The sequence below is a fragment of the Ursus maritimus genome, unplaced genomic scaffold (assembly GCF_017311325.1).
Source record: "Ursus maritimus isolate PB19 unplaced genomic scaffold, ASM1731132v1 scaffold_33, whole genome shotgun sequence".
NCBI classification, from domain to species: domain Eukaryota; kingdom Metazoa; phylum Chordata; class Mammalia; order Carnivora; family Ursidae; genus Ursus; species Ursus maritimus.
Window position 1 is genome coordinate 14,163,887 of NW_024425897.1, and position 18,128 is coordinate 14,182,014.

At 48.4% G+C, this 18,128-nt stretch overlaps 1 protein-coding gene across 3 annotated transcripts in view; it reads right to left on the bottom strand.

Annotated features, from left to right (window-relative positions):
• Positions 1-18,128, bottom strand: part of CABP1 (calcium binding protein 1) — a 49,586-nt gene that overhangs the window by 26,943 nt on the left and 4,515 nt on the right. Inside the window, exons 2-3 of one of the 3 annotated variants that reach the window (XM_040619839.1) lie at positions 13,944-14,071; positions 858-958 (exon numbers count right to left, since the gene is read on the bottom strand). The gene's annotated coding sequence lies outside the window, so the exon portion shown is untranslated. The remainder of the gene's footprint in view (positions 1-857; positions 959-13,943; positions 14,072-18,128) is intronic. The other 2 variants (XM_008707668.2, XM_040619840.1) reach the window with 2 other exon arrangements.

Below are 18,128 nucleotides of genomic sequence, written 5' to 3' on the forward strand. Positions count from 1 at the left end.
GATCTCCTCAGCCCCCCCCCCCCCAGCCAGATCTCCTCGGGGTCCTGTCGGGTTGGTTGTGCCTACTGACAACAGGTCACCGCTCCTCCTCAAGGGGGACCTCTCTTTCTGGGTTCTGTAATTTCTCCCTCCTTTCAACTTCCAGATCTAGAAATGATAAAGACCCCAGCTATGACAAGCCTCCTGGGTACCACACTATCCTTACGGTTTCCCTACACCCTACTGACCTTTGTATATAGTCTCTCTATTAAATCCTCCTCTAATTATCTAATTTGAGTGTGCCATCTGTTTCTTGCAGACCCTGACTGATACACCTACCATGGGTGTCAGTTTGTTCTAGGCCCTGCACTCAGCGTTTTTAAAAAGTAGCAAAATTAATAATACGATATGCTACTACTTTATACTTATTCTCAACGTTCACCTTCTCACAAGGCTATAATAACAACTTAAAGATAAAACCTAATTCCTCTGTACAACATAATTGTGCAGTAGAGTTTGTATGAGCTAAATATAATTCGGAGAACAAGCTTTTTCATGTCATCAAAATTCATGTTAACAACTATAAAGGGAGAACCGCAGAACTGATGCCCCTGACTTGAGATTTAGCAGAAAACATATTCCAGTATTTAAATCAATCACACAAATATTCAAAAGCCTATGATGTGGCCAAAAAGATGGTCATCTTAGTAAGAAACAACACAGACGTGGGTTCTCACTTTGTGCAATTTGTTCTCATCTCACGCAATAAACATGCTCCTAAAAAAGTTCAATGCAAATTGTGTTTCCATAAATCAAAACCTAGGTTGTACGGTCAGGGCAAGCTTCCTATTCGAATAATCATTTGGTAAAACAATCACCTTTTGATCTTTTGAACCAGTCCAGATTTTTCATCCATCCAGAGTACTTCAAATGAAATTTATCTTTGGTCTGCAGGGAGGATCAGTCTCCTTCCGTGCTCCTGGAATAGGAGAAATTGTGGAATGGAATTTAGAGGAAAGATAAGGGAACTACCATTTATAGACCACATATAGGATGCTAGGCAGTTTGCACCTGCTAGCACATTTAATCCTGGAGGTATATGTGTATTCCATTGTTCTCATATTTTCTACTCAAAAAAAAAAAAAAAAAAAAAAGAACAGCAGGTGTGGAATTCAAAAATCCATTTTTTTTAACGAGAAAGCAAAGCAAAATATTCAATGCAGGACTATAAAGATCACATTATTCCCCAGCTTCAATGGCTTCCCACTGTTTAGGGTCAAGTCCCAAATTCTTCACACGGCCACCGTCCCTGTCTCAGGACTCTCGCCCAGCTAGGCGTCTTCCTAGTTGAAGGCCTTTGCCCTCTCTGTCCCTAGAACCGTCTGCAACCTCTTCTTCTCCCTTCTTTTTCAGACTCAGACTCATCCCTCTGCTTTCCTCTCAGTTTACACTTCCCAGGGAATGTCTGTCTCCCCAGCTGGGCCCATGTCACTGCATCTCTAGTGCCCAAAACCTGACAAGGGCTGAACGCTCATGGGCGCCGCCTCCTCCGAGCGAGGAACGGTCGCCCAGCAGGGCTGCCCGGCCCCACGGTGGCCCTCTCTACCACTCACCTGGCAGGGGTTTGCCCTGGCCCCAGGAGCCTGGCAAAGCCTCCCTCAAAAACAAGCCAAAAGAACCTCGTCTGAGATTCTAGATCTTTGCTTTCTCTCTCCCAATCAAGCGCACATCCCAGTGCTCCAGGACCCGGAGCTCCAGCTGAGGCGAGAACGTAACAGAACCACGTGTCCCAACCGGAGCACGACTTCCCTGCCGCCTCACACCTGCGCACTTGGGTCGCACCAGCACATGATGCGGAAGCTGCGCCTGCGCGCGAGAACTGTTCGTCACTTGACCTCTCCACCCTAGCCCGGATGTTGGGGCATTTCAACCTGGCCGGCTGGAGGGCTGGAAGAATTGGGAGAGGGGTTTGCGAGATCCCTCGGGAGGTCGGGGTGGGCCTGGGATGTACAGAGCCCAGCCCGGTGCCAGACATTGGGCTGAAATATCTCAATGAATACTCCCAACGGCTTTGTGTAGTCTAGGGGTTGATGTGCCCGTTTTACAGACGGAGAAACTGAGGCTCGGGGAGAAAAAAACCAGGGACTTGTCCAAAGGCGCAGGAAATGACAGTCCTGGGATTTGAACTCCATTTTCTCTGTCTCCCAAACACCCAAGCCCTCTTAGGCCCTGGCTCATCCTTCAAAAGTCAAGTCTGTTTTCCCGAACTGTGGTGGCCCCTGGAGAGGAGTGTCCTCTCTCCTTTCCTGTTAAACCTGAGCCAGCTGTCTGCCAGGATTCATGTCCTGGTTGTGTGACTTTGAGCAAGTCATGTCACCGCTGAGCCTCCGTCTCATCATCTGTGAAATGACAATAGTGCTGTCTGTCCATTACTTATGAAAATTAACTTTTCTAACAAAAATGTAGCGATGCCTACCAGATGCCAGGTACTGTGCTAGGTAGGCCTGGGGTATGCCAAAGCAGAAGAGCTCGTGTACTTATGGGATAGCGTGTGAACGAACATACTAATAAACACCAAAGCTCATCAAGAATCCATATCGTGTGTTAGATAATGGCAGTGTCATGAAGAAAAATCGAGCCGCGAAGGGAGCAAGGAATGTATGGCACGTGTGCAGCTTTAAGTAGAATGGTCAGGGAAGGCCTCATGAGAAGTTGGGATTTGAGCAGAGACCTGGGGAGATGAGGGAGGAAGACCTGCCAGGGATTATTCTAGAAACCTGGGAAAGTTTGGACCCATCTCCCATTAAGAACAGATGAGATCTAAAAATGGGCCTGGCATCCCAAAGCTCGCAGTTCTGCGGGCTTCCCTCATTGGAAGGTGGGCAGCTCTGCTGTGGGTTTCTCACAGCTGGTCCTGAGGAAGTGGAAACAGCCTGTTACAGGTATGGGGATTCACAGTCAACAAGCTCTTCCCTTGCATCTCCAGAGAAGTGGGTGTTCCCATCAGTTCATTTGAGAAGGGTCTGCCGTGCCCTTGGAAATTTCTACTTTTTGCTCCGTTGGAAACAAAAAGAAGCAGGAAGACAGAATTAGGACCTGTGCTGACATTTTGCTGGAATGTCCTATCTCCACCGGGTTCTCAAATACATGTTGAGGCTCATTCACACAAGTGCATCTGCTCAAAGCCCCTCACAGACACGAGAGTGCTGGCACGTGCCCGCTCACACGCTTGAACACTTTGCACAGAGAAGTCTAGTCTAGGAGAAAAATATCAAACCAGGCCTTGGCCAGCTCTCCTTTTTAGCAAGTATTCTGAAAAAAATCTCAGAAGCCACGCTGAAGGGAGAGAGCCCTCGGACTGTCCATACTGGGGGGCCACGGAGTCCCAACAGACTGAGGCCCAGAGAGGTGAAGTTAGCTGTCCAAGGTTGCACAGCAAGTCCATGAAAATCTCCGTGAACTCATACAGTCAACAAAGGTTTTGAGCACCATATATATGTGCCAGGCACTGTTCTCGGCACTAGGGGTGCAGCAGTGAGCAAAACAGACAACAATTCCTGTCCTCTGGAACCGACATTCTAATAGAAGGAGACAGACAATAAAAGGAGAAATTAGTAATATATGTAGTACATTAAATAATGGCAACTGTCATGGGAAAAAACTGAGCAGAGAAACCGAATGAGTGTATCGCCTAGGTGCAGAGTTTTTCGTGGCTGTCGTTGTTTTGAGAGAGAGAGAGAACATGTGCGGGAGCCTGTGTATGCGCCGGGGGGAGAGGCTGAGGCAGAGGGAGAGAGAGAATCTTAAGCAGGCTCCACACTGAGCAGGGAGCCCAATGCAGGGCTCGATCTCATGACCCTGAGATCACGACCTGAGCCAAAATCAAGAGTCGGACACGTCACCAACTGAGCCCCCCAGGCGCCCCTGCGGGGGTGCGGTTTTAAGGAGAAGGGTCAGGGAAGGCCTCACGAGAAGCTGGCATTTAAGCAAAGCCCTGAAGGAGGTGAGGGAGGAAGACATGCCAGTATCTGGCAGAAGAATGTCCCCAGAGGAGGACACAGAGCAGCGGCCCCCAGGCAGGAGCATACCTAGTGTGTCCCCAAGGGCAGCAAAGACGCCTGTAGAGTGAAGTAGGCCGGAGGGAGGGTAGGAAGTCAGGAGCAGCAGGGGCCACATTGTGTATGAGCTTTGTCGGCCACTAATGAGGACTTTGGCTTTTACTCCAAATGAGATGAGAAAGCACTGGAAGAGTTTGAGGCAGAGAAAGGACATGATCTGACCCAATAAAACAAAACAAAACAAAAAACCTGGAGGGGCGCCTGAATGGCTCAGTCAGCTAAGCGTCTGCTTTCCGCTCAGGTCATGATCCCGGGGTCCTGGGCTCAAGTCTGCTCAGCAGCGAGTCTGCTTCTCCCTCTGCCCCTTCCCCAGCTTGTGCTCGCTCTCCCCCTCGCTCTGCTCTCTCTCTCTCTCAAATAAATTAATTAAAAAAAAAAAAAAACAGAGCTACTGCTATTCTTTCATTCACTTATTCAGTCATTCAAGTGTCTTAGGTGCCAGGCTGATGACAAGCTAGACAGCTCCAGTGTGAGCCATGGGGCACTTGGGTGTGCATTTTGTGCTGATTGGAGCGTCCAGAACAAGGAGAAAGGAGGCTCAGCTGGTGGCCTTCCCCCCGCCCCTTGCCTTTCCCTCCTTGCCCGGCAGCCCAGGGAGAAGGGCCCCAGGTAGCTGCAAGGCTCCATGCTCCGGAGGCTGCTAGAACCTGCAGGTTATAAATAGCATCTCCTGCAGCTGGGAATCGAGCTGCTCCATCTGAGTGAGTCAGAGGCTTGGAGCCACAGCCCCTCAAACTGCAGCATCACTCCCTAACCCCACCACTCCACCCCCGGCTCCCTCACTGACCTCTTAATCAAGGCCAGGCTTTTGCTTCTCACTGTGACGCTGTCTGGCCCTGTCACTCCCCACTTATCCCAGGCCCTACTTCTCGTAGCTCCAGAAAGCCCACTGATTCCTTAGTCCTGAGAGACAGGATTGCATACTATCAAAAAGCCCAAGATCTTCATTTGAGCCTACCTGGATTTCAGGCCCAGGGCTGCTCCTTTCTGGCTGTGTGACCTTGGGCCAGTCACTTCCCCCTTGCAAGCCCCATTTTCCTCCTTCATCATAATAATAGTATGATGACAATAATATGATATTACGATAGTATGATGATGATAATGATAATAGTACCTACTTCATGGGGAGGCAACTAGGTGCCCCACCTAGAGCGCTTAGCCCGGAACCTGGCATAGAGTATCCCTAATCTTCATAACCAAGCAAATGTCACCATCTCCATCTTACCGAGGAAGAAACTGAGACTCAGAGGGAGCTGTGTGACTTGTCCAAGCCACACAGTACCTGGTGAGGCAGAACCTGACGTCAGCAGAAAGGCACAGCCACCTCCCCTCTGGGGAGGCCCTGGGGGCACGTGCGGCTGCTCGTTCCTAGCCCACCCGCATCTGACATAGTGCTGGGAGTGGAGCGGTGGGGGAGAAGGGGAGCAGGTGGGTGGGAGTGTAAAATATCTCTGCTTCCCCTGGCATCCCTTCCACTTCCTGAGATGAGAAGTTCTCTGCCACTCCCTGAAGCACAGACTAGCTCTCCTCTGGGAGATATGGAGTAAAACTCGCTACCTAATGGCTCCCCAAAAGATCTGTTTAATAATATTTATACGTCACACACATTGCTCAAAGATGAAGGTGCTGGTGATGATTTGGCTTCATTGGCACCCCCACTTGGATCCTCCAGGTCTGTGTCTGGTCATCTCCCCAAGCCCCCAGGTTCCAGAGACATCCCCTTAAGGCCCCTCTTCCACCACACTGGAAGCCTTGTAAAATAGTAGAGGGACGCCTGGGTGGCTCAGTCGGTTAAGTGTCTGCCTTCAACTCAGGTCATGATCCCAGGGTCCTGGGATCGAGTCCCTCATCAGGCTCCTTGCTCAGCAGGGAGCCTGTTCTCCCTCTGCTGCCACTCCCCCTGCTTGTGCTCTCTCTCTGATAAATAAATAACTAAAATGTTTTTAAAATATATCTTCAAAATAGTAGAAAGGGCATGCGTTTGGGGGTTGGACAAATCTGGGCTCCCTTCTGGCTCTGTCATTTCTAGCTGTGTGACCTTGAACAAGTCACTTTACCTCTCTGAGCCTCATTCCCTTAACCATTCATTTAGCAAATGCATATTCAGCAACGTCTACCACGTGCCTGGCTCTGCTGTATACTCTGGTGCCGCAGCAGTGGATGAGAGAGACAGAACCTCTGCCTTCATGGGGCTTTCATTTTGGTGGAAGTAGAAGAGAGACCTAAGCAAATAATTTCAGAAGTGATATGTGAGGGCACCTGGGTGGCTCAGTCGGTTAAGCGTCCGCCTTCGGCTCAGGTCCTGATCCCGGACTCCTGGGATCGAGTCCCATGTCAGGCTCCCTGCTCAGTGGGGAGTCTGCTTCTCCCTCTACCACCCCCTCCCCCGCTTGTGATCTCTCTCTCAAGCTGTCTCTCTCTCTCTCAAATAAATAAATAAAATCTTAAAAAGAAAAAAAGAAGTGATACGTGAATGAAGAAAATGAAACAAGGCAGTGTGCTCATAACTGGGGTGGGGGCAAGGGTGAGCTCTCTCTTAGACAAGGCGGTCAGGAAAAAGTGGCGTTGCTTCTTCTGAACCACGAGCAGGAGCTGCGGCTATGAGACCTCGAGGCAGAGGGAAGCGCAGGCACGTGGGCCTTGAGAAAGGAACAAGTTTGGCGTTGGAGCTGGCATGGTGGGAGTGAAGTGAGCCAGGGGGGAGAGCGAGGAGATGAGGTCAGAGAGGTAGGCAGGGGCTAGATCGCAGAGCGCCCAATGACGAGCATCCCAGCTTCCTGTGCGCGTCTGTGCATTTGGTGAGATGATGCATACATCTAGCCGAGGACCTGGCGTACAGTGGCTGCTATGATTATAAGCCTTCCTGGTCCTCCCCCTCCTCCCAGGGACCCTCATGTCCTTCCCCTATCTCTCGGCCCCCTCTGCCCCACCGTCTCTCCCTGGTCCCAGGAAAAGGACAAGGACATGGTCAAGGATCACAGCAGGAAGGAGGAAGCACTTTCCACCCTCTCTCTCACCCCCTTCCTCCTCCGAACCCTCCCACTGCAGCCCAGTGATTTTCCTGCCTCTCACAGGCGATTTTATTAAACATCTCGAAAAAATATTCTCTCACTCCCTCTCTCTTTATTTATAAAAATCAACTTAACACCCTGCTCCTTTGTTCTATTTGGAAACTGGAACAGCCTGGTTTATATTTAGCCAAAATCCTGCTCCTTTCCCCACAGACTCCGGCACAGCCCGATGAGCTAGAGGGGCTAAGGAAGGAGGAGTAGGGGGGCTGGGGGAGGAAAGGGTGCTGCAAAGGACAGAGGGTCCCCCAGAGGCCCAGGTCTCAGCTAAGTTCAAAGGACCCGGCAGAGTAGGAGTTGAAGAGTCCTTCCCAAGACGTGGGGTGCCCCAAACCCAGTCTTTGGCTGTCATTCTGCCACTCTCTAGTCCCATCCAGATGTCCTCAGAAGAAGACAGGGGAGATAGAATACGGAGAAGAAAAAAACCCCAATCCAGATCTGGGACAAGGCTTGGAAAGGCAGTCAATACAAGACAGTCCTGGTTCAAAGCCAAACTCTCCTCTGCCCTTCACTCCCTGGGGAGTTACAGTGTGCACGTAACTTCGTTCGTTGCAGTGTGCACCACATAGTATGTGCTTGATAAACGATGGCTGTTATTATTAATCACTGTGAGCTCAAGGAAACTGCTTACCTCTTCAAACTTCAAGGCTCCGCTCAAAAGCTGCTTCCTCCATGAAGCCTTCCCAGATTAACACCTATCTGGTCAGCCGAAATACCCATAGCTAACGTACGCTGAAAGTCTAAACATTTTCACCCCTAAGATTGGGAACAAGGCAAGAATATCTGCTCTCGCTACTTCTATGCAACATTGGACTAAAGGTCCTAGCCAGGACAACAAGGGAAGAAAGAAAATGGGGAAAGGATGAAGTTAAATTGTATTTCTTTGCAGATGGCATGATTATGCACGTAGACCATCCTAGGAATTTACAAAACAAAACTATCAGAACTTTGTTTAACAAAATGAAAGGATACAAGGTCAATATATAAAAATGCATTTCTCTCCACTCGCAATGAATAATTGGGAAGTAAAATGTATGAAAACATTTCCAACAGCATCAAAAAACATAAAATATTTAGGGATACAGTTAATAAAACATGTGCAAGATTTGTACACCGAAAACTATAAAATCTTATTGAGAGAAATGAAAGACCTAAATAAATGGAGAGACACACCACATTCGTGTATAAAATGTCACTTCTCCCCATACTGATTCTATAGATTCAGTGCAATCCTGATCAAAATTTCAACAGCTTTTGTTGTTGTAGAAATTATCAAGTAGATTCTAAAATGTATATGGAAATGCAAACAAACTAGAAGAGTCAAAACAATTTTGAAAAACAGGAACAAAGTTGCAACCCTTAATGCTACTTGATCTCAAAAGAATTACTATAAATCTGTAGTAATCGAGACAATGTGGTATTTGCGTAAGGACAGATAGATCAATGAAACAGAATGAAGTCCAAAAATCCAGATACATCCACTATGAGAAACAAACTGAGGGCCTCAGAGGGGAGGGGGGTGGGGGAATGGGATAGACCGGTGATGGGTAGTAAGGAGGACACGTATTGCATGGTGCACTGGGTGTTATACACAACTAATGAATCATCGAGCCTTACATCAGAAACCGGGGATGTACTGTATGGTGACTAACATAATACAATAAAAAATCATTTAAAAAAATTAAAAAAAAATCCAGATACATCCAATCAACTGATTTTGCCAAAGGTGCCAAGATGATTCAGTGGGGAAAGGAAGTTGACACTAGAACATATCTGTGCTGCAGAAGAAATGAACCGTGACCCCTACCTCACACCATATCAAAAACTCACTCCAAATGGATCAGAGACCGAAATGCAAACACCAAAACTATAAAACGTCTAGAGAAAAGCATAAGAGAAAAGCTCTGTGGCCTAGGGGTAGGCAAAAATTTCTTAGGACACACAAAAGCACAAATAACAAAAGCAATTAATTGATAAATAGGACTTCATCAAAATCTTAAGCTTCCATTCTTCAAAACAGACTACTAAAAAATGAAAGTGTAAGCCTCAAGCTTACAGAAAATACTCATTTTATGTATGTGTATGTGTGTGTGTGTGTGTTGTGTGTGTGTATATCTCACAAAGAAATTATACCCAGAATAAAGAACTCTTACAACTACATAATGAGAAGACAGCCCAGTAAAATGGAGGCAAAAGAATCAAACAAATACTTCCAAAAAAGAACATACAAATGGCCAATATGCACATGAAAAGATGCTCAATACCTTTAGTTGACAGGGAAGTACAAATTGAAACTACAATAAGATATATACAGATTAGGGGCACCTGGGTGGCTCAGTTGTTAAGCATCTGCCTTCGGCTCAGGTCATGATCCCAGGGTCCTGGGATCGAGCCCCGCGTTGGGCTCCCTGCTCAGCAGGGAAGTCTGCTTCTCCCTCTCCCTCCACCACTCATGCTCTCTCTCATGCACCCGCTCTCTCTCAAATAAATAAATTCAATTTAATTAAAAAGGTACACACAGATTAGAATGGCTAAAATTAACAAGACTGGTGATATAAAATGTTGGTGAGGATATGGAAAAATTGGAACTCAGTCCTCTGCTGGTGAGAGTATAAAATGGTACAATTACATTGGAGAAGTTTGGTGGTTTCTTTTGAAAGCAAATATACACTTACCACTTGATCTAGCAATTCCACTAGTTTTTTACTTGAGATAAATGGAACACGAGTCCACACAAAGACGTTTACATGAAGTTCATACCAGCCTTATTCATAATAGCCCCAAACTGGAAACAACCCAAATGTCATTCAACAGGAGAATTTGACCAGGGACTTCTCCTATATCTATGCAGAATACTACCCAGGAATAAAAAAGAAAAAAATACCAATGCATGAAATAATAGAGATGAACCTTGCAAAGATTTTTGTTCAACAAAAGACGCCAGTCACAGAAGGGAACGTACACTGTGGTTTCATTTATATGAAGTTCTAGACAGACAAAACTGTCTATGGTGACAGAAAGCAGACCAGTGATTGGCTGTAGCAGAGCCCAGGAGGAATGACCACAAAAGGGACATGAGGGAAAATTTGGGGGGGAGAAAAATGTTCTATAACTCCGTTAGTGGTTTTCATTGTATGTGGATTATACCCCCAATAAAATTGATTTTTTTAGAAAGGCCACCTGGGTTGGGGCGCCTGGGTGGCTCAGTCGGCTAAGCATCCGACTCTTGGTTTCTGCTCAGGTCATGGTCTCAGGGTTGTGAGATGGAGCCCGGGTCGGGCACCACACCCAGTGCAGAGTCAGTTTCAGACTCTCTCTCCCACTTCCCTCTGCCCTTCCCCACTGTGCATTCTCTCTCTCTCCAAAATAAGTAAATCTTTTTTTTTAATAATTTTTTTATTATGTTAGTCACCATACGGTACATCCCTAGTTTTTGATGTAAAGTTCCATGATTCATTACTTGCATATAACACCCAGTGCACCAAAATAAATAAATCTAAAAAACAAAACAAACAAACAAACAAACAAAAAACCACCTGGGTTGAATTCCTGGCTTTGCTACTTACCAGCTGTGTAATCATGGGCACATTATTTCATTTTTCTGTGCCTTTATTTCCCCAACAGAAAAGTGACAATAGTAATAACAATATTTCCCTCATAGGATTTGTTTTGTTCTTTAAGGGTTTTTCGGTTTTTTTTTTTTTTTTTTTTTTTAAGTAGGCTCCACATCCAATTCGGGCTCAAACTCACGACTCCGAGCTCAAGAGTCACATGCTCCACCGCCTGAACCAGCCAGGTGCCCCTGTTTGTTAGGTTTTGGTTTTGTTTCGTTTTGTTTTGTTTCATTAGATCAGCTCATAGGATTTTTGCAAGGATTAAATGAGCAAATGTATTATGAACTGTGGTAGCCAACCTCTAAGAAGGACTCCGAGGGTTCCTGTCCCCACGGAGTCCCCTCTACATTGAATAGACCGACCTGTGTAACCCATAGGATGGTGTCGAAATGACGGTCTGTGGTTTTTGAGACTAGGTCAGAAAACTCATTGAGCCTTCTGCTCTTGGATCCCTCTTTCTGGGGGAAGCCAGCCACCAAGTCATGAGGCTTTTCAAGCAGCCCTGTGGAGGTCTGGATGGCAAGGGACAGAGGGCTGCTGCCAACAGCCAGTGCCAGCGCGCCAGCCATGGCAGGGGGCCAGCTGGATCCTTCATTCCAGTCCAGCCCTCGGATGGCTGGTCAACAGCTTGACTGCAACCTCAGGAGGGTTCCCAATTCTTGACCCACAGAAACTGTGTGAGGTAAGAAATGTTCATAAGCTCTTAAACCGCTGAGTTTGGGGGTAATTTGTCATGTGCCAATGAACAACGAATACAAGCACGAATGGTAAGAGCTGACGTTTTTGAGCATTTATCCTACTATGACTACTGGGAGGTGAGAAACTGAGTGTCTTCCATTTACCTGTCTAGAACCACTTTCCACCCTTTTCCACCCGGCCCTGTGCCCGTGGAGACTGACCTGTTCAGACTCCACAGTCTCCTATATCCTTTGGCTTTTAATCGGGTTTGGCCAATGGGGAGCCCCCAGGGAGATATGGAAGGGAGAAGGAAGAGTGAGGTCAGGCTAGTTCTTCCTGTGCTCCCTCCCTGCAGGGCACCCCAGCCTGGTTCTATTCCTCAACAGAAGGTCACAGCTTCTTCTTCAAGGTGGTTCTCTCCATACAACCCCTTCTGAGCCAGGGAACTGCTCCCTTGGCAGCCAGGCTCAGGCAGGTAGGAGCTCTCACACTGTAACCAGCCCGGGAACGCACTACCCCTTGTGAATCCCTGACACCCTGCTGACACCTAACTAGTCCCTTTATTCAGCCTTCCTCAAATCATCCAATTTGAGCGTGCCATCTGTTTCCTGCTGGGACTGACTGGTCACCCTTATTAAAATCCCCCTACTTTACAGAAAGAAGTAGAAATTCAAAGAGGACCAAGGAGATAACTCAGAAACACATGGCAAAACAACAGAGGTCACCCAGAGATGTGCTCAGCAGGCAATGGGCACTGAAGATGCTTGTTGAATGAATGAATGCATGCATGAATGCATGCATGCATGAATGAATGAATGACTTGGTGGACACCAGGAAGGACTCGCTGGCCCTACTTCCTTGAGGGCTCTCGGCACTAAAACAGGATGTCAGCCGCTGAACTACTTCAGCCTGACAACTGATAACCAGCTCCCCAGCCCAGCCCAGAGCTGGCTTCAGGAAGTCTTGCGTTGGAAGGATTAACACACAGCCTGGGACACCAAGGAAGCAGCCCCCCACCTCAGTGAGACTCAAGAGTTATTTTTGAAAAGCAAGCAAGGCCTGCGGGCGGCCCTGGCAGAGCGCAGAGCTGGAAGAGAGAGCCAGAAGCACAGAGAACAGACAGATACAGCGGAGCCCACGCCCCGTCCCTGTGACGTCGGCCCCACGCACTGTGACATAACATGGCAGCAGCGGCGGGGAGGGGGTGTCCTGCATCCCCTTGGGAGTTGTTGTTTTTTTTATTAGTTGTGGCAAGACATGCATCCCATAAAATGTATCCTTGGGAGTTTTTGAGCCACTCCCACCCAGGCTGAATGACACTGGGGGATGAATTCCGGCAGGAACAGGGAGTCAGATCACCAGCCAAAAATATTTGTGTCCAAATGGTGTGTGAGATTTTGCTCAAGTCTGGAAAAATCCTAAAACTGAAGGGAGGGTCACTGGTATGAGGCAGAGCGAGGGGCCAAGAATTAGGAAAGAGTCAGCATCCTTCACCCTGACAAAACAGTGGGAAGGCAGGGAATGGCTGTGGGGCAGGGGAGGAGAGGAGCAGAGAGCAGGTGTTGGGGCTGGAGTCTGAGCTGAGAGCTGCAGGGGGGCAGAGAGCGAGCAGCTGAGCAGCCCGAACAGTAGCTAATGAACCCTGCAGTCAACGGGAGAGGTGTCTGCAAAGGGGGGGGGGGGTCCGAGGCAGCCAGAAGGAGCCATCAAGGCCCCAAAATAACTCCTGCTTCTGCTGGGAGGCTCTGGAACTAATCAAGACGGGGATAATCCAAAAATCCATCAGACAGAGGGTGCTGAGAGGGCTTGTGTCTCCAAGCAGGGATTGGAGGGGAGGGAAATTAACAAAAGATGGCGGTTTGCAGTGAGGAGCTGTTGTCCAAGAAGATGGCGCTGACAGGAAAGCCAGGTCTTCCCAGGGTCCCCATCTGTGGAGTGCCTACTGCGTGCCCAGTGCTGTAGCATCTGGGTAAGGATGTGAGCTCTGAGGTCAGCCTGCCGGGGTCTGAATCCCTGCTCTATTTCTTGCTGGCTGTGTGATCTTGGGCAAGTCACTTTTTCCCCACTCTGAGCCTGCCTCCTTATCTGGAAAATGGGGATAAAATTCATACCTGCCCCCATAGGGTAGGTGAGAATAAGAGCTCGATGTATGAGAATGTTTAATAGGAATTTCCCCGGCAACCCTGAGGAGGCTCATTTCCTCATCTTACCAGGGGGTAAACTGAGGCTCAGAGAGCCCAAAGCTACATGGTCAATAAGTAGAAGTGTCAGGAGCCTGATTCAGGTCAATCTAAGTCAGAAGCATGTGTGTTCACTAGGCCCAGCTACTCAGGGCCCACCTCACTAGTCCACAGGCAGGGCCCAGCCCCTCACCCACTACCTCTCTCCAGGTCCCAGGAAGGGAGGCAAACCCAGCGTGGACGTTGGAAACATCCTCCAGGTAAGACATGTAGGGTCCACTGGGGAGAACATTGGCTTCGACTCACCGTATGACCTTGGCTGAGTCCTTCCCCCTCTCTGGGCCTCTGACTCCTCAGTTGCCAAACAGGGGCTGGTAACAGGTGATTGTAGTCCTGGAGAGTCTAGGTTTTTGCTCGCTGTTCTCTCCCAGCGCCTGGTGCAAGAGGCAGTAAGGAAGGGAGTAAGAAAGAGACCTGGGCAGGGGAGCCTGGGTGGCTCAGTCAGTTAAGCATCCAACTCTTGATCTTTGGCTCAGGTCACGATCTCAGAGTCGTGAGATCGAGCCCCTCGTTGGGCTCCCTGCTCAGCTCGGAGTCTGCTTGAGATTCTCCCTCTCCCTCTGCCCCTCTCCCCACTCGCACGCTTTCTCTCTCAAATAAATAAAGAAAATCTTTAAAAAAGAAAGAAAAGAAAAGAAAACAGAAAAGAAAAGAGGGGGAAAAGGAAAGGGACAGGGAAAGGAGAGAGACCTGGGCAGCCCCAAGGCAGTCTTTCCTTCACATTCCCTTCCCTTCCTCTGGGGAATGGGTCGAGGCAGAGACAACGGCAAATGCAAAGGTCAGGAGATGAGAGCAGGCATGGCATGTCTGGAGGGCTGCAAGCAGGATAATCTAGGAACCCCGTTAATTCACCCACTCAATGATTCAACCCATGTTCATTACCGTGAGCCAGGCATTGTTCTAGGCATGGGAGACACAGCAGTGAACAACACAGATGAAACTAACATCTTTAGGGAGCTCACATTCTAAATGGGGGAAATAGAAAAACCAAGTAAAAAACCACAAACCAGGATAATTTTGGGATGGGACAAGTGCTCTATGCACGATAGCAAATATCTGTAAAGTACCTAATGGGACCAAGCGCTGTGAGCAGCTGTTAAATAATGTCATCTTCACTACAATCCTATGAGGTACGTGCGATTATCACCGTCCCCATTTTACAGCTTGGGACACTGGCACTTAACTCACCCAGTGCCACAGAGCCAAGGAGGAAGCAGAACTGAGATTCAAACCCAGGCCATCTGGCTCCATGGTGCTGGCTCGTGGGGACAGCATGAAGTAGGGCAATTCATTCAGGGAAGAGCACTCTAAAGGGTAAAATCGGAGCTGAGACACATGATAGGATACCAGCTATGGGAAGTCCAGGAGGCAGAAGGTTCCAGATGGAGGCAACACTGAGTGCAAAGGCCCTGAGGCACCTAGAAGCTTAACAGGTTGGAAGAGGAAGAAGGAGGCCAGTTTCAGATGGAGCAGAGGGACCAAACAGGTCAGAGGGGTGCAGGGCAGACACATGGAGGGAAGGAGGGGACGCAGGAGATACACCCAGGATCTTCTCAGCAGGGATGCTGAGAAACACGGTCTACAGCAGTTCCAGCAGGTGTGGCACCCTCCTCTACTCGCTTCAGGCCAATTTGGTCCTGGCAGAGCTGAGCTACGCCCCAGGGTCTATTGCTGGGAAAGAGCTCCAGCTGGGGTGCCTGCCTGCTGTTTCTCTGCTGCCCTACTTCCTCTAGACGGCCACCTCCATGACTGTTGGGGACCGGAAGGACTCCTTCCTCACCCCCACTCCTAAATCCACATCCTCCCTGGCCTTGGGCTCCCCACAGACCCACCCATGAGGGACCTCCCGTCCTCCAGCAGAGGCTAGACTGCCTCGCCCCTGCCCTCAGGGATCCCCTAGGCCTGAGTCTAGTCCAAGCCCAGTGAGAGGGTGGACCGTTCCTCAGCCGGGCCTAGTCCTATAGGCCAGAGTTAGCATCCACATTCCACCTCATGTGATCTTGGGCAAGTGGCTTCACCTCTGTAAGCCTCAGTGTCCTCATCCAAAAAATGGGAATAATGCCTCAGAGGGTCACTGTGAGAATTAAATATAATGGGCCCGAGAGGGAGATTTCTGGGGGCTGGAAATGTTCTATAGTTTGACCTGGGAGGTGATATATATAAAATATAAGGAACTGTACACTTTAGTTTGTTCATTTTATACTAGGACCCTGATAGCTCAATTTTTAAAAAAGTGTTAAGTGTCTGGCCCATGGTTAACGCCATATAGATGTTACATAGTTTCAGTATTAGGTGTCCCACAACTCTCTGTTGAATGGATGAAAACTTAGTGTCCTTCCGTATTTCATTTATCATGTATGTGATCTCCGATGCTCTCAGCGCCTAGATGCTAAGGGGGCTCAAACTCAACGTGTCCAGGACAGAGGTCTCCCTTCACCTAAGTCTTCCCCATCTGCCCAGATCAGAAATGTGCATGTCACTCTGCCCGCCTTCTCCTCTTTCCTCCTTCCACAACCCCTCACAGCCAACCCATCACCAAAACTGTCTCCAAAGATAAACCCCAACAATTCCTTCCCCTTACTGAAAGGGCATGCTGACCTCCAGTCAAGAGACAGAGCTTAACCACATGCCAAAGAATGAAGGTGGACCCCTACCTCACTCCGTAGACAAAAATTAACTCAATGGATCAATGACCTAAATGTAAGAGCCAGAACGACAAAACAATGAGAAGAAAACATAGGGTAAATATTCATGACCTCAGGTTTGGCCATGGGTTCTTAGATTTGACACCAAAAGTGGAAGCAACAAAAGAAAAATAGATAAATGGAATGAAAAGTAAAAATCTGTGTGCCTCAAAGGGCATCATTGAGTAAAAGGGGGCACCTGGCTGGCTCAGAATGTGATTCTCAATCTCAGGAACATGAGTTCAAGCCCCACACCGGGCACGAAGCTTACTTAAATTTAAAAAAAAGAAAAAGTGAGGGGCGCCTGGGTGGCTCAGTCGGTTAAGTGTCTGACTCTTGATATCGGCTCAGGTGTTGATCTCAGGGTGGTGAGTTCAGCCCCAGAGCTGGGCTGCATGCTGGGTGTGGAGACTACTTTAAAAAACAAGGGCACCTGGGTGGCTCAGGCGGTTAAGCATCTGCCTGCAGCTCAGGTTGTGCTCTCGGGGTTTGGGATCGAATCCCGCATCATCGGACTCCTTGCTCAGCAGGGAGTCTGCTTCTCCCTCTCCCTCTGCCCCGCCTGCCCCCCCCCAGCTCATGCTCTCTCTCTCTTTCTTAAATAAATAAATCTTAAAAAAAAAAAACAGTGAGGAGATAGCCTACAGAACAGAAGGAAATGTTTGCAAATCATGTATCTGATAAGGGTTTAGTATCCAGAATATATAAAAAAAACCTCTTAAGAACTCAAGAACAGGGGTGCCTGGGTGGCTCAGTCGTTAAGCATCTGCCTTCGGCTCAGGGCGTGATCCCGGAGTCCTGGGATCGAGCCCCACATCAGGCTCCTCCGCTATGAGCCTGCTTCTTCCTCTCCCACTCCCCCTGCTCGTGTTCCCTCTCTCGCTGGCTGTCTCTATCTCTGTCAAATAAATAAATAAAAATCTTTAAAAAAAAATGTTCAGCCACCATGGAAAACAGCGCGGTGGGCATTCCTCAAAAAGTTAAACACAGAGTGACCATATGACCCAGCAATTCCATTTCTAGGTCTACACCCAAAAGTATGTAAAACTGAAACTCAAACAGGTACTTGTTTACCGACGTCCATAGCAGCGAAATTCACAATACGATAGAAACAACCCAAAAAACGTCTACCAACAGATGAATGAATAAACAAATTGTGATCTATCCATACCATGGCACATTATGCAGCCATAAAAAGGAGCGAAGCCCCCACGTGTGCAGCTTGCATGAACCCTGAAAACATGATGCTAAGGGAAAGAAGCCGGACACGAAAGGTCTCACCTATAGGATTCCTTTTGCATGAAATATCCGGAATCGGCAAACCCATAGGGACAGAAAGCAGGTTGCCGGAGACTGGGGAGAGGGCGATGGCAGTAACGGCATCATGGGGATGGAGTCTTCTTACGAGGTGATTAAAAAGTTGAAATTAGGGAGAGATCTTGGTTGCAAAACATTGTGAACGCATTAAATCCCACTAAATTGTACAGAAGGAGGAGGAAGAAGGAAGGGGAGGAGGAGGGGGAGGAGGAGGAGGAGGAAAGGAAGAAGGCTCTTTCCCCTAACCCTTAAATCGGGCTGGTCTTAGGGCTGGATTTCACCGACAGGACCCCGCAGAAGTAGTGTTTCTGAGACTTTCGGGCCCAGGCCTTCAAAAGCCCGGCAGCATCCGCTCTTCTGCGAGAGGCTCCAGCCCCACGGAGAGCCCACATGGAGGTGAACTGAGGCCCCCCCCCCCCCCCCCCCCCCC